This window comes from Paramisgurnus dabryanus, chromosome 9 (assembly GCF_030506205.2).
Source record: "Paramisgurnus dabryanus chromosome 9, PD_genome_1.1, whole genome shotgun sequence".
Taxonomy (NCBI): domain Eukaryota; kingdom Metazoa; phylum Chordata; class Actinopteri; order Cypriniformes; family Cobitidae; genus Paramisgurnus; species Paramisgurnus dabryanus.
Window position 1 is genome coordinate 5,916,997 of NC_133345.1, and position 17,500 is coordinate 5,934,496.

The following is a 17,500-nucleotide window of genomic DNA, read 5'->3' on the forward strand; positions in this document are numbered from 1 at the left end:
AAGCGAGTGCTGACTCGCTTCGATAGACACTTCAAGACTTATGTGGCAACGCCATGACATCAGTGAACGCTTACAGAAAGATCGCATTCATGGGAAATAATGACATAAAAAAATAATTAATTAATTAAATGCTTACAGCACCTGGTATTCCCAGGCGGTCTCCCATCCAAGTACTAACCAGGCCCGACCCTGCTTGGCTTACGAGATCAGACGAGAGCGGGCGTGCTCAGGGTGGCGTGGCCGTAAGCGAGTGCTGACTTGATTCGAGAGACACTTCAAAACTAATGTGGCAACGCCATGCCATGGGAGAACGCTTACAGAAAGGACGCATTCATGGGAAAAATGACATAAATAATTAATTAATTTAATTCTTACAGCACCAGGTATTCCCAGGCGGTCTCCCATCCAAGTACTAACCAGGCCCGACCCTGCTTGGCTTCCGAGATCAGACGAGAGCGGGCGTGCTCAGGGTGGTGTGGCCGTAAAAGAGTGCTGACTCGATTCGAGAGACACTTCAATGCTAATGTGGCAACGCAATGACATCGGTAAATAGTTACAGAAAGGACGCATTCATGGGAAAAAATGACATAAAAAAATAATTAATTAATTAAATGCTTACAGCACCTGGTATTCCCAGGCGGTCTCCCATCCAAGTACTAACCAGGCCCAACCCTGCTTGGCTTCCGAGATCAGACGAGAGCGGGCGTGCTCAGGGAGGTGTGGCCGTAAGCGAGTGCAGACTCGATTCGAGAGACACTTCAAAACTAATGTGGCAACGCCATGCCATGGGAGAACGCTTACAGAAAGGACGCATTCATGGGAAAATATGACATAAATAAATATTTAATTAATTAAATGCTTACAGCACCTGGTATTCCCAGGCGGTCTCCCATCCAAGTACTAACCAGGCCCGACCCTGCTTGGCTTCCGAGATCAGACGAGAGCGGGCGTGCTCAGGGTGGTGTGGCCGTAAGCGAGTGCCGACTCGAATCGACAGACACTTCAAGACTTATGTGGCAACGCCATGACATCAGTGAACGCTTACAGAAAGAACGCATTCATGGGAAAAAATGACATAAATAAATATTTAATTAATTAAATGCTTACAGCACCTGGTATTCCCAGGCAATCTCCCATCCAAGTACTAACCAGGCCCGACCCTGCTTGGCTTCCGAGATCAGACGAGAGCGGGCGTGCTCAGGGTGGTGTGGCCGTAAGCGAGTGCGGACTTGATTCGAGAGACACTTCAAAACTAATGTGGCAACGGCATGCCATGGGAGAACGCTTACAGAAAGGACGCATTCATGGGAAAAATGACATAAAAAATTAATTAATTAAATTCTTACAGCACCAGGTATTCCCAGGCGGTCTCCCATCCAAGTACTAACCAGGCCCGACCCTGCTTGGCTTCCGAGATTAGACGAGAGCGGGCGTGCTCAGGGTGGTGTGGCCGTAAACGAGTGTTGACTCGATTCGAGAGACACTTCAAGGCTAATGTGGCAACGCAATGACATCGGTAAATGGTTACAGAAAGGACGCATTCATGGGAAAAAATGACATAAAAAAATAATTAATTAATTAAATGCTTACAGCACCTGGTATTCCCAGGCGGTCTCCCATCCAAGTACTAACCAGGCCCGACCCTGCTTGGCTTCCGAGATCAGACGAGAGCGGGCGTGCTCAGGGTGGTGTGGCCGTAAGCAAGTGCTGACTCGCTTCGATAGACACTTCAAGACTTATGTGGCAACGCCATGACATCAGTGAACGCTTACAGAAAGATCGCATTCATGGGAAAAAATGACATAAAAAAATAATTAATTAATTAAATGCTTACAGCACCTGGTATTCCCAGGCGGTCTCCCATCCAAGTACTAACCAGGCCCGACCCTGCTTGGCTTACGAGATCAGACGAGAGCGGGCGTGCTCAGGGTGGCGTGGCCGTAAGCGAGTGCTGACTTGATTCGAGAGACACTTCAAAACTAATGTGGCAACGCCATGCCATGGGAGAACGCTTACAGAAAGGACGCATTCATGGGAAAAATGACATAAATAATTAATTAATTTAATTCTTACAGCACCAGGTATTTCCAGGCGGTCTCCCATCCAAGTACTAACCAGGCCCGACCCTGCTTGGCTTCCGAGATCAGACGAGAGCGGGCGTGCTCAGGGTGGTGTGGCCGTAAACGAGTGCTGACTCGATTCGAGAGACACTTCAAGGCTAATGTGGCAACGCAATGACATCGGTAAATGGTTACAGAAAGGACGCATTCATGGGAAAAAATGACATAAAAAAAATAATTAATTAATTAAATGCTTACAGCACCTGGTATTCCCAGGCGGTCTCCCATCCAAGTACTAACCAGGCCCGACCCTGCTTGGCTTCCGAGATCAGACGAGAGCGGGCGTGCTCAGGGTGGTGTGGCCGTAAACGAGTGCTGACTCGATTCGAGAGACACTTCAAGGCTAATGTGGCAACGCAATGACATCGGTAAATGGTTACAGAAAGGACCCATTCATGGGAAAAAATGACATAAAAAAAATAATTAATTAATTAATTGCTTACAGCACCTGGTATTCCCAGGCGGTCTCCCATCCAAGTACTAACCAGGCCCGACCCTGCTTGGCTTCCGAGATCAGACGAGAGCGGGCGTGCTCAGGGTGGTGTGGCCGTAAGCGAGTGCTGACTCGCTTCGATAGACACTTCAAGACTTATGTGGCAACGCCATGACATCAGTGAACGCTTACAGAAAGATCGCATTCATGGGAAAAAATGACATAAAAAAATAATTAATTAATTAAATGCTTACAGCACCTGGTATTCCCAGGCGGTCTCCCATCCAAGTACTAACCAGGCCCGACCCTGCTTGGCTTCCGAGATCAGACGAGAGCGGGCGTGCTCAGGGTGGTGTGGCCGTAAGCGAGTGCTGACTCGATTCGAGAGACACTTCAAGGCTAATGTGGCAACGCAATGACATCGGTAAATGGTTACAGAAAGGACGCATTCATGGGAAAAAATGACATAAAAAAATAATTAATTAATTAAATGCTTACAGCACCTGGTATTCCCAGGCGGTCTCCCATCCAAGTACTAACCAGGCCCGACCCTGCTTGGCTTCCGAGATCAGACGAGAGCGGGCGTGCTCAGGGTGGTGTGGCCGTAAGCGAGTGCCGACTCGAATCGACAGACACTTCAAGACTTATGTGGCAACGCCATGACATCAGTGAACGCTTACAGAAAGAACGCATTCATGGGAAAAAATGACATAAATAAATATTTAATTAATTAAATGCTTACAGCACCTGGTATTCCAAGGCAATCTCCCATCCAAGTACTAACCAGGCCCGACCCTGCTTGGCTTCCGAGATCAGACGAGAGCGGGCGTGCTCAGGGTGGCGTGGCCGTAAGCGAGTGCTGACTTGATTCGAGAGACACTTCAAAACTAATGTGGCAACGCCATGCCATGGGAGAACGCTTACAGAAAGGACGCATTCATGGGAAAAATGACATAAATAATTAATTAATTTAATTCTTACAGCACCAGGTATTCCCAGGCGGTCTCCCATCCAAGTACTAACCAGGCCCGACCCTGCTTGGCTTCCGAGATCAGACGAGAGCGGGCGTGCTCAGGGTGGTGTGGCCGTAAACGAGTGCTGACTCGATTCGAGAGACACTTCAAGGCTAATGTGGCAACGCAATGACATCGGTAAATGGTTACAGAAAGGACGCATTCATGGGAAAAAATGACATAAAAAAAATAATTAATTAATTAAATGCTTACAGCACCTGGTATTCCCAGGCGGTCTCCCATCCAAGTACTAACCAGGCCCGACCCTGCTTGGCTTCCGAGATCAGACGAGAGCGGGCGTGCTCAGGGTGGTGTGGCCGTAAACGAGTGCTGACTCGATTCGAGAGACACTTCAAGGCTAATGTGGCAACGCAATGACATCGGTAAATGGTTACAGAAAGGACCCATTCATGGGAAAAAATGACATAAAAAAAATAATTAATTAATTAAATGCTTACAGCACCTGGTATTCCCAGGCGGTCTCCCATCCAAGTACTAACCAGGCCCGACCCTGCTTGGCTTCCGAGATCAGACGAGAGCGGGCGTGCTCAGGGTGGTGTGGCCGTAAGCGAGTGCTGACTCGCTTCGATAGACACTTCAAGACTTATGTGGCAACGCCATGACATCAGTGAACGCTTACAGAAAGATCGCATTCATGGGAAAAAATGACATAAAAAAATAATTAATTAATTAAATGCTTACAGCACCTGGTATTCCCAGGCGGTCTCCCATCCAAGTACTAACCAGGCCCGACCCTGCTTGGCTTCCGAGATCAGACGAGAGCGGGCGTGCTCAGGGTGGTGTGGCCGTAAGCGAGTGCTGACTCGATTCGAGAGACACTTCAAGGCTAATGTGGCAACGCAATGACATCGGTAAATGGTTACAGAAAGGACGCATTCATGGGAAAAAATGACATAAAAAAATAATTAATTAATTAAATGCTTACAGCACCTGGTATTCCCAGGCGGTCTCCCATCCAAGTACTAACCAGGCCCGACCCTGCTTGGCTTCCGAGATCAGACGAGAGCGGGCGTGCTCAGGGTGGTGTGGCCGTAAGCGAGTGCCGACTCGAATCGACAGACACTTCAAGACTTATGTGGCAACGCCATGACATCAGTGAACGCTTACAGAAAGAACGCATTCATGGGAAAAAATGACATAAATAAATATTTAATTAATTAAATGCTTACAGCACCTGGTATTCCAAGGCAATCTCCCATCCAAGTACTAACCAGGCCCGACCCTGCTTGGCTTCCGAGATCAGACGAGAGCGGGCGTGCTCAGGGTGGCGTGGCCGTAAGCGAGTGCTGACTTGATTCGAGAGACACTTCAAAACTAATGTGGCAACGCCATGCCATGGGAGAACGCTTACAGAAAGGACGCATTCATGGGAAAAATGACATAAATAATTAATTAATTTAATTCTTACAGCACCAGGTATTCCCAGGCGGTCTCCCATCCAAGTACTAACCAGGCCCGACCCTGCTTGGCTTCCGAGATCAGACGAGAGCGGGCGTGCTCAGGGTGGTGTGGCCGTAAACGAGTGCTGACTCGATTCGAGAGACACTTCAAGGCTAATGTGGCAACGCAATGACATCGGTAAATGGTTACAGAAAGGACGCATTCATGGGAAAAAATGACATAAAAAAAATAATTAATTAATTAAATGCTTACAGCACCTGGTATTCCCAGGCGGTCTCCCATCCAAGTACTAACCAGGCCCGACCCTGCTTGGCTTCCGAGATCAGACGAGAGCGGGCGTGCTCAGGGTGGTGTGGCCGTAAGCGAGTGCTGACTCGATTCGAGAGACACTTCAAGGCTAATGTGGCAACGCAATGACATCGGTAAATGGTTACAGAAAGGACGCATTCATGGGAAAAAATGACATAAAAAAAATAATTAATTAATTAAATGCTTACAGCACCTGGTATTCCCAGGCGGTCTCCCATCCAAGTACTAACCAGGCCCGACCCTGCTTGGCTTCCGAGATCAGACGAGAGCGGGCGTGCTCAGGGTGGTGTGGCCGTAAGCGAGTGCTGACTCGCTTCGATAGACACTTCAAGACTTATGTGGCAACGCCATGACATCAGTGAACGCTTACAGAAAGATCGCATTCATGGGAAAAAATGACATAAAAAAATAATTAATTAATTAAATGCTTACAGCACCTGGTATTCCCAGGCGGTCTTCCATCCAAGTACTAACCATGCCCGACCCTGCTTGGCTTACGAGATCAGACGAGAGCGGGCGTGCTCAGGGTGGCGTGGCCGTAAGCGAGTGCTGACTTGATTCGAGAGACACTTCAAAACTAATGTGGCAACGCCATGCCATGGGAGAACGCTTACAGAAAGGACGCATTCATGGGAAAAATGACATAAATAATTAATTAATTTAATTCTTACAGCACCAGGTATTCCCAGGCGGTCTCCCATCCAAGTACTAACCAGGCCCGACCCTGCTTGGCTTCCGAGATCAGACGAGAGCGGGCGTGCTCAGGGTGGTGCGGCCGTAAACGAGTGCTGACTCGATTCGAGAGACACTTCAAGGCTAATGTGGCAACGCAATGACATCGGTAAATGGTTACAGAAAGGACGCATTCATGGGAAAAAATGACATAAAAAAATAATTAATTAATTAAATGCTTACAGCACCTGGTATTCCCAGGCGGTCTTCCATCCAAGTACTAACCATGCCCGACCCTGCTTGGCTTACGAGATCAGACGAGAGCGGGCGTGCTCAGGGTGGCGTGGCCGTAAGCGAGTGCTGACTTGATTCGAGAGACACTTCAAAACTAATGTGGCAACGCCATGCCATGGGAGAACGCTTACAGAAAGGACGCATTCATGGGAAAAATGACATAAATAATTAATTAATTTAATTCTTACAGCACCAGGTATTCCCAGGCGGTCTCCCATCCAAGTACTAACCAGGCCCGACCCTGCTTGGCTTCCGAGATCAGACGAGAGCGGGCGTGCTCAGGGTGGTGCGGCCGTAAACGAGTGCTGACTCGATTCGAGAGACACTTCAAGGCTAATGTGGCAACGCAATGACATCGGTAAATGGTTACAGAAAGGACGCATTCATGGGAAAAAATGACATAAAAAAAATAATTAATTAATTAAATGCTTACAGCACCTGGTATTCCCAGGCGGTCTCCCATCCAAGTACTAACCAGGCCCGACCCTGCTTGGCTTCCGAGATCAGACGAGAGCGGGCGTGCTTAGGGTGGTGTGGCCGTAAACGAGTGCTGACTCGATTCGAGAGACACTTCAAGGCTAATGTGGCAACGCAATGACATCGGTAAATGGTTACAGAAAGGACGCATTCATGGGAAAAATGACATAAAAAAAATAATTAATTAATTAAATGCTTACAGCACCTGGTATTCCCAGGCGGTCTCCCATCCAAGTACTAACCAGGCCCGACCCTGCTTGGCTTCCGAGATCAGACGAGAGCGGGCGTGCTCAGGGTGGTGTGGCCGTAAGCGAGTGCTGACTCGCTTCGATAGACACTTCAAGACTTATGTGGCAATGCCATGACATCAGTGAACGCTTACAGAAAGATCGCATTCATGGGAAAAAATGACATAAAAAAATAATTAATTAATTAATTGCTTACAGCACCTGGTATTCCCAGGCGGTCTCCCATCCAAGTACTAACCAGGCCCGACCCTGCTTGGCTTCCGAGATCAGACGAGAGCGGGCGTGCTCAGGGTGGTGTGGCCGTAAGCGAGTGCTGACTCGATTCGAGAGACACTTCAAGGCTAATGTGGCAACGCAATGACATCGGTAAATGGTTACAGAAAGGACGCATTCATGGGAAAAAATGACATTAAAAAAATAATTAATTAATTAAATGCTTACAGCACCTGGTATTCCCAGGCGGTCTCCCATCCAAGTACTAACCAGGCCCGACCCTGCTTGGCTTCCGAGATCAGACGAGAGCGGGCGTGCTCAGGGTGGTGTGGCCGTAAGCGAGTGCTGACTTGCTTCGATAGACACTTCAAGACTTATGTGGCAACGCCATGACATCAGTGAACGCTTACAGAAAGAACGCATTCATGGGAAAAAATGACATAAATAAATATTTAATTAATTAAATTCTTACAGCACCTGGTATTCCCAGGCAATCTCCCATCCAAGTACTAACCAGGCCCGACCCTGCTTGGCTTCCGAGATCAGACGAGAGCGGGCGTGCTTTTTTTTTTTTTTTTTTAATTTTTTTTTTTTTTTTTTTAATTTTTAAGGAAACATTTCATAAGTCACATCGCAGAAGCATCTTTTCCACACATTCAGAACACAATTTTAAACCAAGAAACTAAAACAAAAGTTCATCTTCTCCTAGCATGTTAAAAAGCTTTTGATTAAAAACACCTATAACATCTTTGGTAAAGATTTTGTAAAAGTCCCCCATCTTGTTCTCCAATTTAAAATAATTGTACAACATTTCCACATAGTTTTCTACCATCTGCTTAAAAAGCACCCATAGGTTCAAAGTAAAATTCCTGTGTCTTGCTACATTCCTTCTTTTCCATATTGCTTTTTTCGCTATGATTAACAACAAATTCACAAGTTTCCTGTTTTCTTTGTTCTCTGTCATTCCCAGCATAAAAAATCTCTTCCAGTCAGTTTCCTCTTCATTTTCTCTTAATTCTGTGACAACTTCTTTAAGTTCATTAAAAAATGGGTTCAGCTTTTCACAGAATAAAAACAGATGTAACATACCTTCATCCTCTTTTTTACAGACTTTACACTGGGCATTTGTTTGTTTGTTCATTGCACAGAGTTTCATTTCAGTAAAAATTACATTATGTCTGATAAAATAGTCAAAACATTCCAAGTCCACATTTAACCACTTCCATGTTCTATTTTTCCAAATGTCCTTTTCATCAAGTTCATTAAAGTGTCTTAGCCACATCTGGTTAGCAACAGGTGCTTTAAAAACTCTATTTGTAAAAAAATCATAAAACATTTTCACTGTTCCCAAAATAAAATTAACCCTTTTGTCTTTACATTTTAAAAACACCATCATCTTATCTTCCTTTCCCTCCCTTTTATTTATCACTTCTAACCACTGTCTTGGAATTGCTTTCTTAACTTCCTCATATTGGTTTATTAAAGTTGTCACATTAAAATCTTCCTTCTCATCCTCCATTGCATCAATAATGACCTGGATTGGTAAAAATCCTTCTTTAACTTCCCACAAGATGTCTCTGACTTTTACGATCCCCACTTGTAACCACTTCTTATAATAAATGTCTTTCTCATTTATTTTGATTTTATCATTTAAAAACAGAGGCTGATTTAAAATCCTTTCCCTCCCCTCTGGATTAAAATCCACCTCAGTTAAAAAAAGCCTCCATGCATTTAAAACCTCCTTATAAAACTGTGGAATCCCTTCCATCATCCAGGCTTTTAACTTCATCCATAAAGTGTCTTCTTCAAGCTTAAAACCTCCACATTTGTTTAAATAAAAACCCATCAATTTCTTCCACTCAGCTTTGTTTTTGTCATCTAGATATTTTCTAACCACTTTTACCCTCATACTGTTCATCTTTTGTTCTACATCTTGCAATCCTAGCCCTCCCTCTTCTGGTTTTCCTATAAGCGTATGATATGCTATCCTTGGAGGCTTTTTTTCCCATAAAAATTCTAAAACACTCTTTTTTATTCTTTGGGCAACCCAGCTCGGCAGTGACATCACATGCAAATTATACCACATCTTAGAAAGCATTAGCATGTTGACAATTAAAATTTTCCCCTTTAAACTTAAAAACATATTTCTCCAAAAAATCAATCTTCTCTCCATCCCTCCCAACGTTTGCTCCCACAAGTTGTTGACAGCCTCTTTCTCGTTTTTTGCTAAAATAACACCTAATATCTTCATCTCTTGTACCTCCTTGAACTTAACAACCCCTGTTAAAACCTCTGTTGTTCCAAACTTCATATATACTGTTTTATCCTCATTCAGTTTTGCACCTGAGCCCATACAGTAGCATTTCATTTTTTCCATTACTTCTTTTACGCTTTCTATATTCTCAACTACAATTGTCGTGTCATCTGCATATTGGAATATTCTTGTTAATTCCTCTTTGTCTTCTAATTCTATTCCATTTATATGTTTTCCTCTGTTAATTAGAAGCCCTAGGGGTTCTGCCACCAAAGAGTACAGCTGTGCTGAGAGTGGACACCCTTGTCTAATAGATCTTAAAACTTTAAAGGGTTGAGTTAAAAAACCATTACCTTTTACCTTAGTTAAAATGTCAGTATATAAAACTGAAATCCATTTTATGAATTTCTGCCCAAAGCCAAATTGTTTTAGAACTGCAAATAAGAATCTGTGTTCCACTCTATCAAATGCCTTCTCAAAGTCCATGCTTATTATATATGCGCTTTTACCCTTTTCTTTTATATACCACGTTATGTCTCTAATGCTGCTTGTAATATCTGCTATATCTCTTCCCATTACTCCGTAAGCTTGATTAGTTTCAATTATATTGGGCAGTACCTGTTTTAGTCTATTTGCTAAAACTTTAGCTAAAACTTTAAGGTCTGTGTTTAGCAATGTGATTGGTCTATAATTTTTCAAGTCTGTTTTATTTCCTTTTTTCTTATATATAATTTTCATTAGACCTAACCCCATTCTTGGGTGCACTTTTCCTTTTTCAAAGATCTCTTCATAAACCTCTTTTAAAATAATACTTATTTTTCCTTTAAAAGCTTTATAAAACTCATTCCCAATGCCGTCTATCCCTGGGCTTTTCTTCGTTCCTAATTGATTGATGGCTTCTATAATTTCTTCTGTTGTAATATCTTTTTCACAATAATTTTTGTCTTCTTTATCAACTTTTCTCGTTATTTGTTGTAATAAGATTTTTCTTTTTGTCTCATCTCCTTCTTCTGATGTAAAAAGTTCCTCATAAAACTGGTTTACCTCTTTTAAAATACCCTCTGTACTTAATATCACTTTTCCTTCTTTGTTTCTGAGTTCTTTAATTATTCCTGCCTTCCCCCTACTTTTCTCAAGGTTTAAAAAGAACTTGTTGCATTTTTCTCCTTCTACTGTGTATTTCGCTTTGCTTCTTAGCATCGCCCCTTTGTACTTTTCTTCTTCTATTTTCTTTAGTTTTTCCTCCACTTCAATTACTCTTTGTATGTTTACCTCATTTTTGTTTAACTCCTCTTTTAATGTTTTTCTTATTTCTTCCTCTTTTATTCTTTTCACCTTTTGCAACAATTTACTATAGCTCATTGCATATTTCCTAATGTCATATTTCATGTTTTCCCACCATTGTCTTTTATCTTCTATATACATAAGGTCTGTTTTTCCTTCATCTAATATATTTTCTATCTCTTTTTTAAAATGCTGTTCCTTTAAAACTTCAGTGTTTAAAATCCATACCCCTGGTCCCTTCATTTCTCCTTTAAAATCCATTCTCATTAACACCATTTTGTGATCACTTAAAGTTGTTTCTTTATAAAACACTCCATCAATAAAACATTCCAAATTCCTGGTGCTTAAAAAGTGGTCTATTCTAGTTTGACACATAAAATTCCCCACCAGCTGTCTTCTTGTATATTCCCTCTTTTTTTCATTTCTCTCCCTCCACACATCAATCATGTTTTTTTTCCCCATCAACGACCTTAACTCCTTTCTACCCCCATCTGATTTAAAGATCATTCCATTAGCCATGTCCATTTTACTAAAAACAGTGTTAAAATCCCCCGCAATCATTACCCTCTCCCATTTTTCAACTACTTCAGCTATAACATTAAAATATCTTTTCTTTTCTATTTCTTCATTTGGAGCATGTACGTTTACTAAAATAAAATCATCTTCTTCCATCTTAATTTCTACTGCCATGCATTTCCCTTTTGTGTCATTATACATTAGTTTTGTCTTGATACCTCTATCTTGTCTTATTAACACCGCCACTCCTCCTCCCATTTTTCCCTCTCCATTATTAAAAAATAATTCTCCTTCCCATCTTCTTTTAAAATCCTCCATTACACTTTCTTTCCAGTTTGTCTCTTGCAATAAAATCACATCTTCATCTCTACACAGTTCCTTAACTTTTTCAAATTTCACACCATTCATTAATCCCCTTGCATTAAAGCTCACAATTTTTAACACCATTAAATAAAAAGAAAAAAAGAAAAACTTTTGCATCAACATTTTGTTAGTCAATTTTCCTCCCCTGCCTTTTCACTTCTTCCACAGTCTTGTATCTCTTCAGAACTTTGTTTCCACATTTTATTTTTAGCTTTCTCTAAATTTGGTTTTACCTTAATTTTTCTCCTTCTTTTGTTGGTTGTTCCCAACGTGCTGTCTTCGTCAATGTTTTCACTGTCTTTGTCCTTTCCTTCCTCCTCCCCAGTTTGTTCTTTCTCCTTTGGCTCCTTCGTTTCAATTTGTTGAGTATCGTTTTCCTCCATCAAATCCTCCATTTCCTCGCTTTCCTGTGTTAATTCAGTCTTTTCAATCTCGTTGTCATTGTCCTCTCCTTGTGTCACTCCAGTATTCTCATTTTGCTCCTCACTTTTCTGTGTTAATTCAGTCTTTTCAATCTCGTTGTCATTGTCCTCTCCTTGTGTTGCTCCAATGTCCTCACGTTGCTCCTCTTCGCTGTCTGTTTCATGCATCTGCCCGCTATCCTGCTCTTCTTCCTGTTGATGGTCTCTATACCAGCATTCGCACTTGTCCAGTGCACGCTTGCAGTCCGGACACCTCACTACCTTGCAGTCCCTCGCAAAGTGGCCTGTTTCCTCGCATTTAAAGCATTTAAAATCCGGACAGTCCTTCATCATGTGTTCAGGGCTCATACACAACCTGCAGGTTCTCACCTGCTGGCTATGTATCACTCTGAAGTATTGAGGACCTTCTCCCGTTTCAAGTCTAGTGCTGTAGGGCAAGGAGGCCACTTCTTTTGGGAACCGTACCTTCAGGAACCTTGTTCCATCCTCTATGTGGGTGCCGTTGTAGAATCGTCTCCTTATCTGTGAGATGGGAGTTACCCCCCATCCCTCCAGCTTCTGTAATATCTCGCCGTCGTCCAGGTATGCGGGCAGATGCATAAAAGAGACAACAAAATCTTTATTATTCAACTTTTTAATTTCACAAATCTTTCCTTTAATCATTAGTCCTCCATCCAACTTTTCAATATCTTCCTCCTTTTCAAAGGTAATTTCATATTCTTTCATCATTTTGGGCCTTACCGCTAGTATGCTTGTAACGTCCATCTTGTCAAGCAATGCCTGAATTATGTCCTCTGGTTTTCCTTCATGCACCTCTGCCAGATCAACTACCACCGTTGCTTCTTTAGTGTAGTATCTTTTATGTCTCCTTTCCGGGCCATCCTTATCTCGTTGTCTTTTTTCCAGTCCGTTTTCCATTTGCTGATGCGTTCCTCGTTCTAAATCCATGTCTGTTGCTGTTATATTGTCCATTCCTCAAAGGAACAAGCAACAACACACAAAAAAAAAACTAAAACGATCCCTCCCAAACAGCTAAGCTGTTGGGAGGACAAGTAACAAAATAACAAAAAAACAAACAAACAAAAAAACCTTTTAGGACTAAATAAACACAAATAGAAAAACTCAAACGTGTGGAGAGCCTTTCCCTCTCTACTGCAGCCTCACACTTCCTTGTTGCTCTCTAGCGCCCTCAGGGTGGTGTGGCCGTAAGCGAGTGCTGACTCGCTTCGATAGACACTTCAAGACTTATGTGGCAACGCCATGACATCAGTGAACGCTTACAGAAAGGTCGCATTCATGGGAAAAAATGACATAAAAAAATAATTTATTAATATAAATGCTTACAGCACCTGGTATTCCCAGGCGGTCTCCCATCCAAGTACTAACCAGGCCCGACCCTGCTTGGCTTCCGAGATCAGACGAGAGCGGGCGTGCTCAGGGTGGTGTGGCCGCAAACGAGTGCTGACTCTATTCGATAGACACTTCAAGGCTAATGTGGCAACGCAATGACATCGGTAAATGGTTACAGAAAGGACGCATTCATGGGAAAAAATGACATAAAAAAAAAATTAATTAATTAAATGCTTACAGCACCTGGTATTCCCAGGCGGTCTCCCATCCAAGTACTAACCAGGCCCGACCCTGCTTGGCTTCCGAGATCAGACGAGAGCGGGCGTGCTCAGGGTGGTGTGGCCGTAAGCGAGTGCTGACTCGCTTCGATAGACACTTCAAGACTTATGTGGCAACGCCATGACATCAGTGAACGCTTACAGAAAGGTCGCATTCATGGGAAAAAATGACATAAAAAAATAATTTATTAATATAAATGCTTACAGCACCTGGTATTCCCAGGCGGTCTCCCATCCAAGTACTAACCAGGCCCGACCCTGCTTGGCTTCCGAGATCAGACGAGAGCGGGCGTGCTCAGGGTGGTGTGGCCGTAAGCGAGTGCTGATTCGATTCGAGAGACACTTCAAGGCTAATGTGGCAACGCAATGACATCGGTAAATGGTTACAGAAAGGACGCATTCATGGGAAAAAATGACATAAAAAAATTATTAATTAATTAAATGCTTACAGCACCTGGTATTCCCAGGCGGTCTCCCATCCAAGTACTAACCAGGCCCGACCCTGCTTGGCTTCCGAGATCAGACGAGAGCGGGCGTGCTCAGGGTGGTGTGGCCGTAAGCGAGTGCAGACTCGATTCGAGAGACACTTCAAAACTAATGTGGCAACGCCATGCCATGGGAGAACGCTTACAGAAAGGACGCATTCATGGGAAAATATGACATAAATAAATATTTAATTAATTAAATGCTTACAGCACCTGGTATTCCCAGGCGGTCTCCCATCCAAGTACTAACCAGGCCCGACCCTGCTTGGCTTCCGAGATCAGACGAGAGCGGGCGTGCTCAGGGTGGTGTGGCCGTAAGCGAGTGCCGACTCGAATCGACAGACACTTCAAGACTTATGTGGCAACGCCATGACATCAGTGAACGCTTACAGAAAGAACGCATTCATGGGAAAAAATGACATAAATAAATATTTAATTAATTAAATGCTTACAGCACCTGGTATTCCCAGGCAATCTCCCATCCAAGTACTAACCAGGCCCGACCCTGCTTGGCTTCCGAGATCAGACGAGAGCGGGCGTGCTCAGGGTGGTGTGGCCGTAAGCGAGTGCGGACTTGATTCGAGAGACACTTCAAAACTAATGTGGCAACGGCATGCCATGGGAGAACGCTTACAGAAAGGACGCATTCATGGGAAAAATGACATAAATAATTAATTAATTTAATTCTTACAGCACCAGGTATTCCCAGGCGGTCTCCCATCCAAGTACTAACCAGGCCCAACCCTGCTTGGCTTCCGAGATCAGACGAGAGCGGGCGTGCTCAGGGTGGTGTGGCCGTAAACGAGTGCTGACTCGATTCGAGAGACACTTCAAGGCTAATGTGGCAACGCAATGACATCGGTAAATGGTTACAGAAAGGACGCATTCATGGGAAAAAATGACATAAAAAATATAATTAATTAATTAAATGCTTACAGCATCTGGTATTCCCAGGCGGTCTCCCATCCAAGTACTAACCAGGCCCGACCCTGCTTGGCTTCCGAGATCAGACGAGAGCGGGCGTGCTCAGGGTGGTGTGGCCGTAAACGAGTGCTGACTCGATTCGAGAGACACTTCAAGGCTAATGTGGCAACGCAATGACATCGGTAAATGGTTACAGAAAGGACGCATTCATGGGAAAAATGACATAAAAAAAATAATTAATTAATTAAATGCTTACAGCACCTGGTATTCCCAGGCGGTCTCCCATCCAAGTACTAACCAGGCCCAACCCTGCTTGGCTTCCGAGATCAGACGAGAGCGGGCGTGCTCAGGGTGGTGTGGCCGTAAGCGAGTGCTGACTCGCTTCGATAGACACTTCAAGACTTATGTGGCAACGCCATGACATCAGTGAACGCTTACAGAAAGATCGCATTCATGGGAAAAAATGACATAAAAAAATAATTAATTAATTAAATGCTTACAGCACCTGGTATTCCCAGGCGGTCTCCCATCCAAGTACTAACCAGGCCCGACCCTGCTTGGCTTCCGAGATCAGACGAGAGCGGGCGTGCTCAGGGTGGTGTGGCCGTAAGCGAGTGCTGACTCGATTCGAGAGACACTTCAAGGCTAATGTTGCAACGCAATGACATCGGTAAATGGTTACAGAAAGGACGCATTCATGGGAAAAAATGACATAAAAAAAATTATTAATTAATTAAATGCTTACAGCACCTGGTATTCCCAGGCGGTCTCCCATCCAAGTACTAACCAGGCCCGACCCTGCTTGGCTTCCGAGATCAGACGAGAGCGGGCGTGCTCAGGGTGGTGTGGCCGTAAGCGAGTGCCGACTCGAATCGACAGACACTTCAAGACTTATGTGGCAACGCCATGACATCAGTGAACGCTTACAGAAAGAACGCATTCATGGGAAAAAATGACATAAATAAATATTTAATTAATTAAATGCTTACAGCACCTGGTATTCCCAGGCAATCTCCCATCCAAGTAATAACCAGGCCCGACCCTGCTTGGCTTCCGAGATCAGACGAGAGCGGGCGTGCTCAGGGTGGTGTGGCCGTAAGCGAGTGCTGACTCGCTTCGATAGACACTTCAAGACTTATGTGGCAACGCCATGACATCAGTGAACGCTTACAGAAAGGTCGCATTCATGGGAAAAAATGACATAAAAAAATAATTTATTAATATAAATGCTTACAGCACCTGGTATTCCCAGGCGGTCTCCCATCCAAGTACTAACCAGGCCCGACCCTGCTTGGCTTCCGAGATCAGACGAGAGCGGGCGTGCTCAGGGTGGTGTGGCCGTAAGCGAGTGCAGACTCGATTCGAGAGACACTTCAAAACTAATGTGGCAACGCCATGCCATGGGAGAACGCTTACAGAAAGGACGCATTCATGGGAAAATATGACATAAATAAATATTTAATTAATTAAATGCTTACAGCACCTGGTATTCCCAGGCGGTCTCCCATCCAAGTACTAACCAGGCCCGACCCTGCTTGGCTTCCGAGATCAGACGAGAGCGGGCGTGCTCAGGGTGGTGTGGCCGTAAGCGAGTGCCGACTCGAATCGACAGACACTTCAAGACTTATGTGGCAACGCCATGACATCAGTGAACGCTTACAGAAAGAACGCATTCATGGGAAAAAATGACATAAATAAATATTTAATTAATTAAATGCTTACAGCACCTGGTATTCCCAGGCAATCTCCCATCCAAGTACTAACCAGGCCCGACCCTGCTTGGCTTCCGAGATCAGACGAGAGCGGGCGTGCTCAGGGTGGTGTGGCCGTAAGCGAGTGCGGACTTGATTCGAGAGACACTTCAAAACTAATGTGGCAACGGCATGCCATGGGAGAACGCTTACAGAAAGGACGCATTCATGGGAAAAATGACATAAAAAATTAATTAATTAAATTCTTACAGCACCAGGTATTCCCAGGCGGTCTCCCATCCAAGTACTAACCAGGCCCGACCCTGCTTGGCTTCCGAGATCAGACGAGAGCGGGCGTGCTCAGGGTGGTGTGGCCGTAAACGAGTGCTGACTCGATTCGAGAGACACTTCAAGGCTAATGTGGCAACGCAATGACATCGGTAAATGGTTACAGAAAGGACGCATTCATGGGAAAAAATGACATAAAAAAAATAATTAATTAATTAAATGCTTACAGCACCTGGTATTCCCAGGCGGTCTCCCATCCAAGTACTAACCAGGCCCGACCCTGCTTGGCTTCCGAGATCAGACGAGAGCGGGCGTGCTCAGGGTGGTGTGGCCGTAAGCGAGTGCTGACTCGCTTCGATAGACACTTCAAGACTTATGTGGCAACGCCATGACATCAGTGAACGCTTACAGAAAGATCGCATTCATGGGAAAAAATGACATAAA

General features: G+C 44.1%; 34 non-coding genes and 15 pseudogenes across 34 annotated transcripts in view; all 49 read right to left on the reverse strand.

Annotated features, from left to right (window-relative positions):
* LOC135722227 (5S ribosomal RNA) overlaps positions 1-4 on the reverse strand; it is a 119-nt gene extending 115 nt beyond the window's left edge. Inside the window, exon 1 of the ribosomal RNA XR_010521969.1 lies at positions 1-4. This exon is cut by the window's left edge and continues 115 nt beyond it. This is a non-coding gene — a ribosomal RNA (5S ribosomal RNA).
* A 125-nt stretch (positions 5-129) lies between these two features.
* On the reverse strand, positions 130-248 carry LOC135725686 (5S ribosomal RNA; annotated as a pseudogene).
* A 120-nt stretch (positions 249-368) lies between these two features.
* Positions 369-487, reverse strand: LOC135723597 (5S ribosomal RNA). The gene has a single exon (XR_010523294.1). It is a non-coding gene; the product is annotated as a 5S ribosomal RNA (ribosomal RNA).
* A 125-nt stretch (positions 488-612) lies between these two features.
* Positions 613-731, reverse strand: LOC135722117 (5S ribosomal RNA). The gene has a single exon (XR_010521864.1). It is a non-coding gene; the product is annotated as a 5S ribosomal RNA (ribosomal RNA).
* Positions 732-856: 125 nt separating this feature from the next.
* Positions 857-975, reverse strand: LOC135722228 (5S ribosomal RNA). Its single transcript, XR_010521970.1, has one exon. It is a non-coding gene; the product is annotated as a 5S ribosomal RNA (ribosomal RNA).
* A 125-nt stretch (positions 976-1,100) lies between these two features.
* LOC135725333 (5S ribosomal RNA) lies at positions 1,101-1,219 on the reverse strand (annotated as a pseudogene).
* Positions 1,220-1,339: 120 nt separating this feature from the next.
* On the reverse strand, positions 1,340-1,458 carry LOC135726049 (5S ribosomal RNA; annotated as a pseudogene).
* A 125-nt stretch (positions 1,459-1,583) lies between these two features.
* On the reverse strand, positions 1,584-1,702 carry LOC135722229 (5S ribosomal RNA). The gene has a single exon (XR_010521971.1). It is a non-coding gene; the product is annotated as a 5S ribosomal RNA (ribosomal RNA).
* Positions 1,703-1,827: 125 nt separating this feature from the next.
* On the reverse strand, positions 1,828-1,946 carry LOC135725687 (5S ribosomal RNA; annotated as a pseudogene).
* A 120-nt stretch (positions 1,947-2,066) lies between these two features.
* Positions 2,067-2,185, reverse strand: LOC135725945 (5S ribosomal RNA; annotated as a pseudogene).
* Positions 2,186-2,311: 126 nt separating this feature from the next.
* LOC135723482 (5S ribosomal RNA) lies at positions 2,312-2,430 on the reverse strand. Its single transcript, XR_010523186.1, has one exon. It is a non-coding gene; the product is annotated as a 5S ribosomal RNA (ribosomal RNA).
* A 126-nt stretch (positions 2,431-2,556) lies between these two features.
* LOC135722230 (5S ribosomal RNA) lies at positions 2,557-2,675 on the reverse strand. Its single transcript, XR_010521972.1, has one exon. It is a non-coding gene; the product is annotated as a 5S ribosomal RNA (ribosomal RNA).
* A 125-nt stretch (positions 2,676-2,800) lies between these two features.
* LOC135722231 (5S ribosomal RNA) lies at positions 2,801-2,919 on the reverse strand. Its single transcript, XR_010521973.1, has one exon. It is a non-coding gene; the product is annotated as a 5S ribosomal RNA (ribosomal RNA).
* A 125-nt stretch (positions 2,920-3,044) lies between these two features.
* Positions 3,045-3,163, reverse strand: LOC135722232 (5S ribosomal RNA). Its single transcript, XR_010521974.1, has one exon. It is a non-coding gene; the product is annotated as a 5S ribosomal RNA (ribosomal RNA).
* Positions 3,164-3,288: 125 nt separating this feature from the next.
* Positions 3,289-3,407, reverse strand: LOC135726252 (5S ribosomal RNA; annotated as a pseudogene).
* Positions 3,408-3,527: 120 nt separating this feature from the next.
* LOC135724733 (5S ribosomal RNA) lies at positions 3,528-3,646 on the reverse strand. Its single transcript, XR_010524393.1, has one exon. It is a non-coding gene; the product is annotated as a 5S ribosomal RNA (ribosomal RNA).
* A 126-nt stretch (positions 3,647-3,772) lies between these two features.
* On the reverse strand, positions 3,773-3,891 carry LOC135723483 (5S ribosomal RNA). The gene has a single exon (XR_010523187.1). It is a non-coding gene; the product is annotated as a 5S ribosomal RNA (ribosomal RNA).
* A 126-nt stretch (positions 3,892-4,017) lies between these two features.
* Positions 4,018-4,136, reverse strand: LOC135722233 (5S ribosomal RNA). Its single transcript, XR_010521975.1, has one exon. It is a non-coding gene; the product is annotated as a 5S ribosomal RNA (ribosomal RNA).
* A 125-nt stretch (positions 4,137-4,261) lies between these two features.
* On the reverse strand, positions 4,262-4,380 carry LOC135722234 (5S ribosomal RNA). Its single transcript, XR_010521976.1, has one exon. It is a non-coding gene; the product is annotated as a 5S ribosomal RNA (ribosomal RNA).
* Positions 4,381-4,505: 125 nt separating this feature from the next.
* LOC135722235 (5S ribosomal RNA) lies at positions 4,506-4,624 on the reverse strand. The gene has a single exon (XR_010521977.1). It is a non-coding gene; the product is annotated as a 5S ribosomal RNA (ribosomal RNA).
* Positions 4,625-4,749: 125 nt separating this feature from the next.
* Positions 4,750-4,868, reverse strand: LOC135726253 (5S ribosomal RNA; annotated as a pseudogene).
* A 120-nt stretch (positions 4,869-4,988) lies between these two features.
* On the reverse strand, positions 4,989-5,107 carry LOC135724734 (5S ribosomal RNA). The gene has a single exon (XR_010524394.1). It is a non-coding gene; the product is annotated as a 5S ribosomal RNA (ribosomal RNA).
* Positions 5,108-5,233: 126 nt separating this feature from the next.
* LOC135762670 (5S ribosomal RNA) lies at positions 5,234-5,352 on the reverse strand. Its single transcript, XR_010539216.2, has one exon. It is a non-coding gene; the product is annotated as a 5S ribosomal RNA (ribosomal RNA).
* Positions 5,353-5,478: 126 nt separating this feature from the next.
* LOC135761914 (5S ribosomal RNA) lies at positions 5,479-5,597 on the reverse strand. Its single transcript, XR_010538489.2, has one exon. It is a non-coding gene; the product is annotated as a 5S ribosomal RNA (ribosomal RNA).
* Positions 5,598-5,722: 125 nt separating this feature from the next.
* LOC135761987 (5S ribosomal RNA) lies at positions 5,723-5,841 on the reverse strand (annotated as a pseudogene).
* Positions 5,842-5,961: 120 nt separating this feature from the next.
* Positions 5,962-6,080, reverse strand: LOC135764166 (5S ribosomal RNA; annotated as a pseudogene).
* A 125-nt stretch (positions 6,081-6,205) lies between these two features.
* LOC135763918 (5S ribosomal RNA) lies at positions 6,206-6,324 on the reverse strand (annotated as a pseudogene).
* A 120-nt stretch (positions 6,325-6,444) lies between these two features.
* LOC135762671 (5S ribosomal RNA) lies at positions 6,445-6,563 on the reverse strand (annotated as a pseudogene).
* A 126-nt stretch (positions 6,564-6,689) lies between these two features.
* LOC135762866 (5S ribosomal RNA) lies at positions 6,690-6,808 on the reverse strand. Its single transcript, XR_010539405.1, has one exon. It is a non-coding gene; the product is annotated as a 5S ribosomal RNA (ribosomal RNA).
* Positions 6,809-6,933: 125 nt separating this feature from the next.
* Positions 6,934-7,052, reverse strand: LOC135764167 (5S ribosomal RNA). The gene has a single exon (XR_010539724.1). It is a non-coding gene; the product is annotated as a 5S ribosomal RNA (ribosomal RNA).
* Positions 7,053-7,177: 125 nt separating this feature from the next.
* On the reverse strand, positions 7,178-7,296 carry LOC135764168 (5S ribosomal RNA). The gene has a single exon (XR_010539725.1). It is a non-coding gene; the product is annotated as a 5S ribosomal RNA (ribosomal RNA).
* Positions 7,297-7,422: 126 nt separating this feature from the next.
* Positions 7,423-7,541, reverse strand: LOC135764170 (5S ribosomal RNA). The gene has a single exon (XR_010539726.1). It is a non-coding gene; the product is annotated as a 5S ribosomal RNA (ribosomal RNA).
* Positions 7,542-13,377: 5,836 nt separating this feature from the next.
* LOC135723842 (5S ribosomal RNA) lies at positions 13,378-13,496 on the reverse strand. The gene has a single exon (XR_010523527.1). It is a non-coding gene; the product is annotated as a 5S ribosomal RNA (ribosomal RNA).
* Positions 13,497-13,621: 125 nt separating this feature from the next.
* Positions 13,622-13,740, reverse strand: LOC135722243 (5S ribosomal RNA). The gene has a single exon (XR_010521984.1). It is a non-coding gene; the product is annotated as a 5S ribosomal RNA (ribosomal RNA).
* A 126-nt stretch (positions 13,741-13,866) lies between these two features.
* On the reverse strand, positions 13,867-13,985 carry LOC135722244 (5S ribosomal RNA). The gene has a single exon (XR_010521985.1). It is a non-coding gene; the product is annotated as a 5S ribosomal RNA (ribosomal RNA).
* Positions 13,986-14,110: 125 nt separating this feature from the next.
* LOC135722245 (5S ribosomal RNA) lies at positions 14,111-14,229 on the reverse strand. The gene has a single exon (XR_010521986.1). It is a non-coding gene; the product is annotated as a 5S ribosomal RNA (ribosomal RNA).
* A 125-nt stretch (positions 14,230-14,354) lies between these two features.
* Positions 14,355-14,473, reverse strand: LOC135722246 (5S ribosomal RNA). Its single transcript, XR_010521987.1, has one exon. It is a non-coding gene; the product is annotated as a 5S ribosomal RNA (ribosomal RNA).
* Positions 14,474-14,598: 125 nt separating this feature from the next.
* Positions 14,599-14,717, reverse strand: LOC135725334 (5S ribosomal RNA; annotated as a pseudogene).
* Positions 14,718-14,837: 120 nt separating this feature from the next.
* LOC135724300 (5S ribosomal RNA) lies at positions 14,838-14,956 on the reverse strand. Its single transcript, XR_010523968.1, has one exon. It is a non-coding gene; the product is annotated as a 5S ribosomal RNA (ribosomal RNA).
* Positions 14,957-15,082: 126 nt separating this feature from the next.
* LOC135725590 (5S ribosomal RNA) lies at positions 15,083-15,201 on the reverse strand (annotated as a pseudogene).
* A 125-nt stretch (positions 15,202-15,326) lies between these two features.
* LOC135723007 (5S ribosomal RNA) lies at positions 15,327-15,445 on the reverse strand. The gene has a single exon (XR_010522724.1). It is a non-coding gene; the product is annotated as a 5S ribosomal RNA (ribosomal RNA).
* Positions 15,446-15,570: 125 nt separating this feature from the next.
* On the reverse strand, positions 15,571-15,689 carry LOC135722247 (5S ribosomal RNA). The gene has a single exon (XR_010521988.1). It is a non-coding gene; the product is annotated as a 5S ribosomal RNA (ribosomal RNA).
* A 126-nt stretch (positions 15,690-15,815) lies between these two features.
* On the reverse strand, positions 15,816-15,934 carry LOC135722249 (5S ribosomal RNA). The gene has a single exon (XR_010521990.1). It is a non-coding gene; the product is annotated as a 5S ribosomal RNA (ribosomal RNA).
* A 125-nt stretch (positions 15,935-16,059) lies between these two features.
* Positions 16,060-16,178, reverse strand: LOC135726111 (5S ribosomal RNA; annotated as a pseudogene).
* A 126-nt stretch (positions 16,179-16,304) lies between these two features.
* LOC135722250 (5S ribosomal RNA) lies at positions 16,305-16,423 on the reverse strand. The gene has a single exon (XR_010521991.1). It is a non-coding gene; the product is annotated as a 5S ribosomal RNA (ribosomal RNA).
* A 125-nt stretch (positions 16,424-16,548) lies between these two features.
* LOC135722251 (5S ribosomal RNA) lies at positions 16,549-16,667 on the reverse strand. Its single transcript, XR_012337473.1, has one exon. It is a non-coding gene; the product is annotated as a 5S ribosomal RNA (ribosomal RNA).
* A 125-nt stretch (positions 16,668-16,792) lies between these two features.
* On the reverse strand, positions 16,793-16,911 carry LOC135764262 (5S ribosomal RNA; annotated as a pseudogene).
* A 120-nt stretch (positions 16,912-17,031) lies between these two features.
* Positions 17,032-17,150, reverse strand: LOC135762979 (5S ribosomal RNA). Its single transcript, XR_012337625.1, has one exon. It is a non-coding gene; the product is annotated as a 5S ribosomal RNA (ribosomal RNA).
* Positions 17,151-17,276: 126 nt separating this feature from the next.
* Positions 17,277-17,395, reverse strand: LOC135762549 (5S ribosomal RNA). The gene has a single exon (XR_010539101.2). It is a non-coding gene; the product is annotated as a 5S ribosomal RNA (ribosomal RNA).
* Between the last annotated feature and the right edge of the window lie 105 nt (positions 17,396-17,500).